Below are 8,369 nucleotides of genomic sequence, written 5' to 3' on the forward strand. Positions count from 1 at the left end.
GAAGGCAGCAAGAAAAAAACAAAGAGTTAATTACAAGGGAACCCCCATAAGGCTATCAGCTGATTTCTTTACAGGCAAGAAGGGAGTGGCAAAATATACTCAAAGTCTTGAAAGGAAAAAAAAACTTCAACCTAGAATACTCTACCCAGCAAGATTACCATTTAGAATAGGAGGTGAAATAAAGAATTTCTCAGACAAGCAAAAATGAAAAGAATACAGCAATACTAAACCTATCCTAAAAGAAATATTGAAAGTGTTCTCTGAATAGTAAAGAAGCAAGAAGATACAGGAAGGAGGAAATCATAATTGGAAAGTAAATCACTTAAATTTGCTAGTAAACAGATCGGAAAGAAAGAAAAAAAAACTATTTATGAAAGTGATGATAAACATAAGGAACAGCAAAAGGACAAACATGAAGAAGTGAAATAGGACATCAAAATCATAAAAGGTGGGGAAGGAGAGTAAGAAAATGTAGAATCTTTTCTTTAGAATGTACCTGAGCCTATATTACTATCAGTCTAAAGCAAGCAGATATAGGAAGGGGTTAACATACTTGAAAAACAAGGCAACCACAAATCAAAAACATACAGTAGATTCACAAAGTCCAAAAATAAGAGAACACAAGCATAAAATAGAAGGAAATCATCAAATCACAAAAAGAAAAAGGAACAAAGAAGAAACATCAAATCATCTGGAAAACAACGTTTAAAATGGCAATAAATACATATGTATCAATAATTACCTTAAATGTCAGTGGACTGAATACTCCAATCAAAAGACATAGAGTGGGGACTTCCCTGGTGGGGCAGTGGTTAAGAATCCACCGGCCAATGCAGGAGACATGGGTTCAAGCCCTGGTCCGGGAAGATCCCACATGCCACGGAGCAACTAAGCCTGTGTGCCACAACTACTGAGCCTGCACTCTAGAGCCCATGAGCCACAACTACTGAGCCCACCTGCCACAACAACTGAAGCCCGCATGCCTAGAGCCCGTGCTCCCAACAAGAGAAGCCACCACAATGAGAAGCTTGTGCACCGCAATGAAGAGTAGCCCCCCTCACTGCAACCAGAGAAAAGACCGCGTGCAGCAACGAAGACGCTACACAGCCAAAAATTAAATAAATAAAATAAAATAAATAAATTTATATATTTTTTAAAAAGACATAGAGTGGCAGGGAGGATAAAAAAATCAAGAGCCTACAATATGCTGCCTACAAGAGACCCATCTTAGGGCAAAGGACACACATAGATTGAAAGTGAGGGGATGGAAAAAGATATTTCACGCAAACGGAAGTGACAAGAAAGCAAGAGTTGCAATACTCATATCAGACAAAAATAGACTTTAAAACAAAGGCCATAAAGAAAGATAAAGAAGGACATTATGTAATGGTAAAAGGATCAATACAAGAGGATTTTACACCCATCAACATATATGCACCTAATATAGGAGCACCCAAATACATAAAACAAATGCTAACAGACATAAAGGGAGAAATCGATGGGAATACAATAATAGTAGGAAACTTTAACGCCCCACTCAAGTCAATGGGTAGATCTTCTAGACAGAAAATCAGTAAGGCAAAAGATCCTAAATGATACAATGGAACAGTTAGACTTAATTGATATTTTCAGGACATTACATCCAAAAAGCCCAGAATACACATTCTTTTCAAGTGCACATTGAACATTCTCTAGGATTGACCACATACTAGGGCACAAGACTAACCTCAACAAATTTAAGAGTATAGAAATTATTTCAAGCATCTTCTCTGACCACAATGGCATGAAACTAGAAATCAACCACAGGAAAAGAAATGAGAAAAAAATGATGACATAGAGCCTAAACGACGTGCTACTAAAAGACCAATGGGTTAACAAAGAAATCAAAAAGAAAATTTAAAAATACCTTGATAAAAATGACAATGAAGACACAACCATACAAAATCTATGTGATACAGCAAAAGCAGGTCTTCGAGGGATGTTCATAGCAATACAGGCCTTCCTCAAAAAACAAGAAAAATCTCAAATAAACAACCTAACATACCACCTAAAAGAATTACAAAACGAGGAACAAACAAAACCTAAAGTCAGAAAAAGGAAAAAATAATAATAAAGATCAGGGAGGAAATATATAAAATAGAGATTAGAAAACAATAGAAAGAAAATCAATAAAAAACCGAGAGCTGGTTCTTTGAAAGGGTAAACAAAATTGACAAACCTCTGGCCAGGCTCACCAAGAAGAAAAGAAAAGAGAGGAAACCCCAACAAACAAAATAAGAAATTAAAAAGGAGAAATCTCAACTGATACCACAGCAATACTAAAAAAACCATAAGAGAATACTATGAAGAACTATATGCCAAAAAATTTGACAACCTAGAAGAAATGGACAACTTTTGAGAAACATACAGCCCATCAAAACTGAATCAAGAAGAAATAGAGGGGGTCTGGGCAAGATGGCGGAAGAGTAAGACGCAGAGATCACCTTCCTTCCCACAGATACATTAGAAATACATCTACACGTGGAACTGCTCCTACAGAACACCCACTGAACGCTGGCAGAAGACGTCAGACCTCCCAAAAGGCAAGAAACTCCCCACGTACCTAGGCAGGGCAAAAGAAAAAAGAAATAGCAGAGACAAAAGACTAGGGACGGGACCTGCACCAGTGGGAGGGAGCTGTGAAGGAGGAAAGGTTTCCACACACTAGAAGCCCCTTCGTGGGCGGAGACTGCGGGTGGCAGAGGGGGGAAGCTTCGGAGCCGCGGAGGAGAGCGCAGCCACAGGGGTGCGGAGGGCAAAGCGGAGAGATTCCCGCACAGAGGATCCGTGCCGACCAGCCCGAGAGGCTAGTCTGCTCACCCGCCGGGGTGGGCGGGGGCTGGGAGCTGAGGCTTGGGCTTCCATTGGATCCCAGGGAGAGGACTGGGGTTGGCTGCATGAACACAGCCTGAAGTGGTTAGCGCACCACAGCTAGCCGGGAGGGAGTCCGGGAAAAGGTCTGCAGCTGCCGAAGAGGCAAGAGACTTTTTCTTGCCTCTTTGTTTCGTGGTGCGCAAGGAGAGGGGATTCAGAGCGCCGCCTAAATGAGCTCCAGAGACAGGCGCGAGCCGCGGCGATCAGCGCGGGCCCCAGAGACGAGCATGAGATGCTAAGGCTGCTGCTGCTGCCACCAAGAAGCCTGTGTGCGAGCACAGGTCACTCTCCACACCGCCCCTCCCGGGAGCCGGTGCAGCCCGCCACGGTCAGGGTCCCGTGATCCAGGGACAACTTCCCTGGGAGAACACACGGCGCGCCTCAGGCTGCCGCAACGTCACGCTGCCGCAACGTCACGCTGGCCTCTGCCGCCGCAGGCTCGCCCCGCATCCATGCCCCTCCCTCCCCCCGGCCTGAGTGAGCCAGAGCCCCCGAAGCAGCTGCTCCTTTAACCCCGTCCTGTGTGAGCGAAGAACAGACGCCCTCAGGCGACCTACACACAGAGGCGGGTCCAAATCCAAAGCTGAACCCCAGGAGCTGTATGAACAAAGAAGAGAAAGGGAAATCTCTCCCAGCAGCCTCAGAAGCAGCAGATTAAAGATCCACAAACAACTTGACGTACCTGCATCTGTTGAACACCTGAATAGACAACGAATCATCCCAAATTCCGGAGGTGGACTTTGGGAGCAGGATATATTAATTTTTCCCCTTTTCCTTTTTTTGTGAGTGTATATGTGTATGCTTCTGGGTGAGATTTTGTCTGTATAGCTTTGCTTTCACCATTTGTCCTAGTGTTCGGTCCGTCCGTTTTTTTTTTGTTTTTTTTTTACTTAAAAAATTTTTTTTGTTAATAAATTTTTTCTTAATAATTTTTTCCTTATTTTCTATTTTAAAAAATTAAAAAAATTTTTTTCTTAATTTTTTTCTTATTTTTTATTATAAAAAATTAATAAATTTATTTTAAAAAATTAAAAATTTTTTTCTTAACAATTTTTTTCTTATTTTTTATTATAATAGCTTTATTTTTTTTAATTTTATTTTATCCTCTTTCTTTCTTTCTTTCTATTTTTTCTCCCTTTTATTCTGAGCCGTGAGGATGAAAGGCTCTTGGTGCTCCAGCCAGGCATCAGGGTTGTGCCTCTGAGGTGGGAGAGCCAACTTCAGGACACTGGTCCACAAGAGACCTCCCAGCTCCACGTAATACCAAACGGTGAAAATCTCTCAGAGATCTCCATCTCAACATCAAGACCCAGCTTCACTCAACGACCAGCAAGCTACAGTGCTGGACACCCTATGCCAAACAACTAGCAAGACAGGAACACAGCCCCATCCATTAGCAGAGAGACTGCCTAATATCATAATAAGGCCACAGACACCCCAAAACACACCACCAGATGTGGACATGACCACCAGAAAGACAAGATCCAGCTTCATCCACCAGAACACAGACACTAGTCCCCTCCACCAGGAAGCCTACACAACCCACTGAACCAACCTTAGCCACTGGGGACAGATACCAAAAACAACGGGAACTACGAACCTGCAGCCTGTGAAAAGGAGACCCCAAACACAGTAAGATAAGCAAAATGAGAAGACAGAAAAACACACAGCTGATGAAGGAGCAGGGTCAAAACACACCAGACCTAACAAATGAAGAGGAAATAGGCAGTCTACCTGAAAAAGAATTCAGAATAATGATAGTGAAGATGATCCAAAATCTTGGAAATAGAATAGACAAAATGCAAGAAACATTTAACAATGACGTAGAAGAACTAAAGAGGAACCAAGCAATGATGAAAAACACAATAAATGAAATTAAAAATACTCTAGAAGGGATCAATAGCAGAATAACTGAGGCAGAAGAACGGATAAGTTACCTGGAAGATAAAATAGTGGAAATAACTACTGCAGAGCAGAATAAAGAAAAAAGAAAGAAAGGAACTGAGGACAGTCTCAGAGACCTCTGGGACAACATTAAATGCACCAACATTCGAATTATAGGGGTCCCAGAAGAAGAAGAGAAAAACAAAGGGACTGAGAAAATATTTGAAGAGATTATAGTTGAAAACTTCCCTAATATGGGAAAGGAAATAGTTAATCAAGTCCTGGAAGCACAGAGAGTCCCATACAGGATAAATCCAAGGAGAAACACGCCAAGACACATATTAATTAAACTATCAAAAATTAAATATAAAGAAAACATATTAAAAGCAGCAAGGGAAAAAACAACAAATAACACACAAGGGAATCCCCATAAGGTTAACAGCTGAACTTTCAGCAGAAACTCTGCAAGCCAGAAGGGAGTGGCAGGATATACTTAAAGTGATGAAGGAGAAAAACCTACAAACAAGGTTACTCTACCCAGCAAGGATCTCATTCAGATGTGATGGAGAAATTAAAACCTTTACAGACAAGCAAAAGCTGAGAGAGTTCAGCACCACCAAACCAGCTTTACAACAAATGCTAAAGGAACTTCTCTAGGCAAGAAACACAAGAGAAGGAAAACACCTACAATAACAAACCCAAAACCTTTAAGAAAAGGGGAATAGGAGCATACATATCGGTAATTACCTTAAATGTAAATGGATTAAATGCTCCCACCAAAAGACACAGACTGGCTGAATGGATACAAAAACAAGACCCGTATATATGCTGTCTACAAGAGACCCACTTCAGACCTAGGGACACATACAGACTGAAAGTGAGGGGATGGAAAAAGATATTTCATGCAAATGGAAATCAAAAGAAAGCTGGAGTAGCAATTCTCATATCAGACAAAATAGACTTTAAGAAAAGACTATTACAAGAGACAAAGAAGGACACTATATAATGATCAAGGGATCGAACCAAGAAGAAGGTATAACAATTGTAAATATTTATGCACCCAACATAGGAGCACCTCAATACATAAGGCAAATACTAACAGCCATAAAAGGGGAAATTGACAGTAACACAATCATAGTAGGGGACTTTAACACCCCACTTTCACCAATGGACAGATCATCCAAAATGAAAATAAATAAGGAAACACAAGTTTTAAATGATACATTAAACAAGATGGACTTAATTGATATTTATAGGACATTCCACCCAAAAACAACAGAATACACATTTTTCTCAAGTGCTCATGGAACATTCTCCAGGATAGATCATATCTTGGGTCACAAATCAAGCCTTGGTAAATTTAAGAAAATTGAAATCATATCAAGTATCTTTTCCGATCACAACGCTATGAGACTAGACATCAATTACAGGAAAAGATCTGTAAAAAATACAAACACATGGAGGCTACACAATACACTACTTAATAACAAAGTGATCACTGAAGAAATCAAAGGGGAAATCAAAAAATACCTAGAAACAAATGACAATGGAGACACGACGACCCAAAACCTATGGGATGCAGCAAAAGCACTTTTAAGAGGGAAGTTTATAGCAATACAAGCCTACATCAAGAAACAGGAAACATCTCGAATAAACAACCTAACCTTGCACCTAAAGCAATTAGAGAAAGAAGAACAAAAAAAAAAACCCCAAAGCTAGCAGAAGGAAAGAAATCAAAAAGATCAGATTAGCAATAAATGAAAAAGAAATGAAGGAGACAATAGCAAAGATCAATAAAACTAGAAGCTGGTTCTTTGAGAAGATAAACAAAATTGATAAACCATTAGTCAGACTCATCAAGAGAAAAAGGGAGAAGACTCAAATCAAAAGAATTAGAAATGAAAAAGGAGAAGTAACAACTGACACTGCAGAAATACAAACGATCATGAGAGATTACTACAAGCAACTCTATGCCAATAAAATGGACAACTTGGAAGAAATGGACAGATTCTTAGAAATGCACAACCTGCCGAGACTGAACCAGGAAGAAATAGAAAATATGAACAGACCAATCACAAGCACTGAAATTGAAACTGCAATTAAAAATCTTCCAACAAACAAAAGCCCAGGACCAGATGGCTTCACTGGCGAATTCTATCAAACATTTAGAGAAGAGCTAACACCTATCCTTCTCAAACTCTTCCAAAATATTGCAGAGGGAGGAACACTCCCCAACTCATTCTACGAGGCCACCATCACCCTGATACCAAAACCAGACAAAGATGTCACAAAGAAAGAAAACTACAGGCCAATATCACTGATGAACATAGATGCAAAAATCCTCAACAAAATACTAGCAAACAGAATCCAACAGCACATTAAAAGGATTATACACCATGATCAAGTGGGGTTTATTCCAGGAATGCAAGGATTCTTCAATATACGCAAATCAATCAACGTGATACATCATATTAAAAAACTGAAGGAGAAAAACCATATGATCATCTCAATAGATGCCGAGAAAGCTTTTGACAAAATTCAACACGCATTTATGATAAAAGCCCTGCAGAAAGTAGGCATAGAGGGAACTTTCCTCAACATAATAAAGGCCATATATGACAAACCCACAGCCAACATTGTCCTCAATGGTGAAAAACTGAAACCACTTTCACTAAGATCAGGAACAAGACAAGGTTGCCCACTCTCACCACTATTATTCAACATAGTTTTGGAAGTGTTAGCCACAGCAATCAGAGAAGAAAAAGAAATAAAAGGAATCCAAATCAGAAAAGAAGAAGTAAAGCTGTCACTGTTTGCAGATGACATGATACTATACATAGAGAATCCTAAAACTGCCACTAGAAAACTACTAGAGCTAATCAATGAATTTGGTAAAGTATCAGGATACAAAATTAATGCACAGAAATCTCTTGCATTCCTATACACTAATGATGAAAAATCTGAAAGTGAAATTAAGGAAACACTCCCATTTACCATTGCAACAAAAAGAATAAAATATCTAGGAATAAACCTACCTAAGGAGACAAAAGACCTGTATGCAGGAAACTATAAGACACTGATGAAAGAAACTGAAGATGATACAAACAGATGGAGAGATATACCATGTTCTTGGATTGGAAGAATCAATATTGTGAAAATGACTCTACTACCCAAAGCAATCTACAGATCCAATGCAATCCCTATCAAACTACCACTGGCATTTTTCACAGAACTAGAACAAAAAATTTCACAATTTGTATGGAAACACAAAAGACCCTGAATAGCCAGAGCAATCTTGAGAAAGAAAAACGGAGCTGGAGGAATCAGCCTCCTTGATTTCAGACTATACTACAAAGCTACAGTAACCAAGACAGTATGGTACTGGCACAAAAACAGAAATATAGGTCAATGGAACAGGATAGAAAGCCCAGAGATAAACCCACGCACATATGATCACCTTATCTTTGATAAAGGAGGCAAGAATATACAGTGGAGGAGAGACAGCCTCTTCAATAAGTGGTGCTGGGAAAACTGGACAGCTACGTGTAAAAGAATGAAATTAGAACGCTCCC

This window comes from Balaenoptera ricei, chromosome 2, assembly GCF_028023285.1.
Source record: "Balaenoptera ricei isolate mBalRic1 chromosome 2, mBalRic1.hap2, whole genome shotgun sequence".
In the NCBI taxonomy this organism is placed as follows: Eukaryota; Metazoa; Chordata; class Mammalia; order Artiodactyla; family Balaenopteridae; genus Balaenoptera; species Balaenoptera ricei.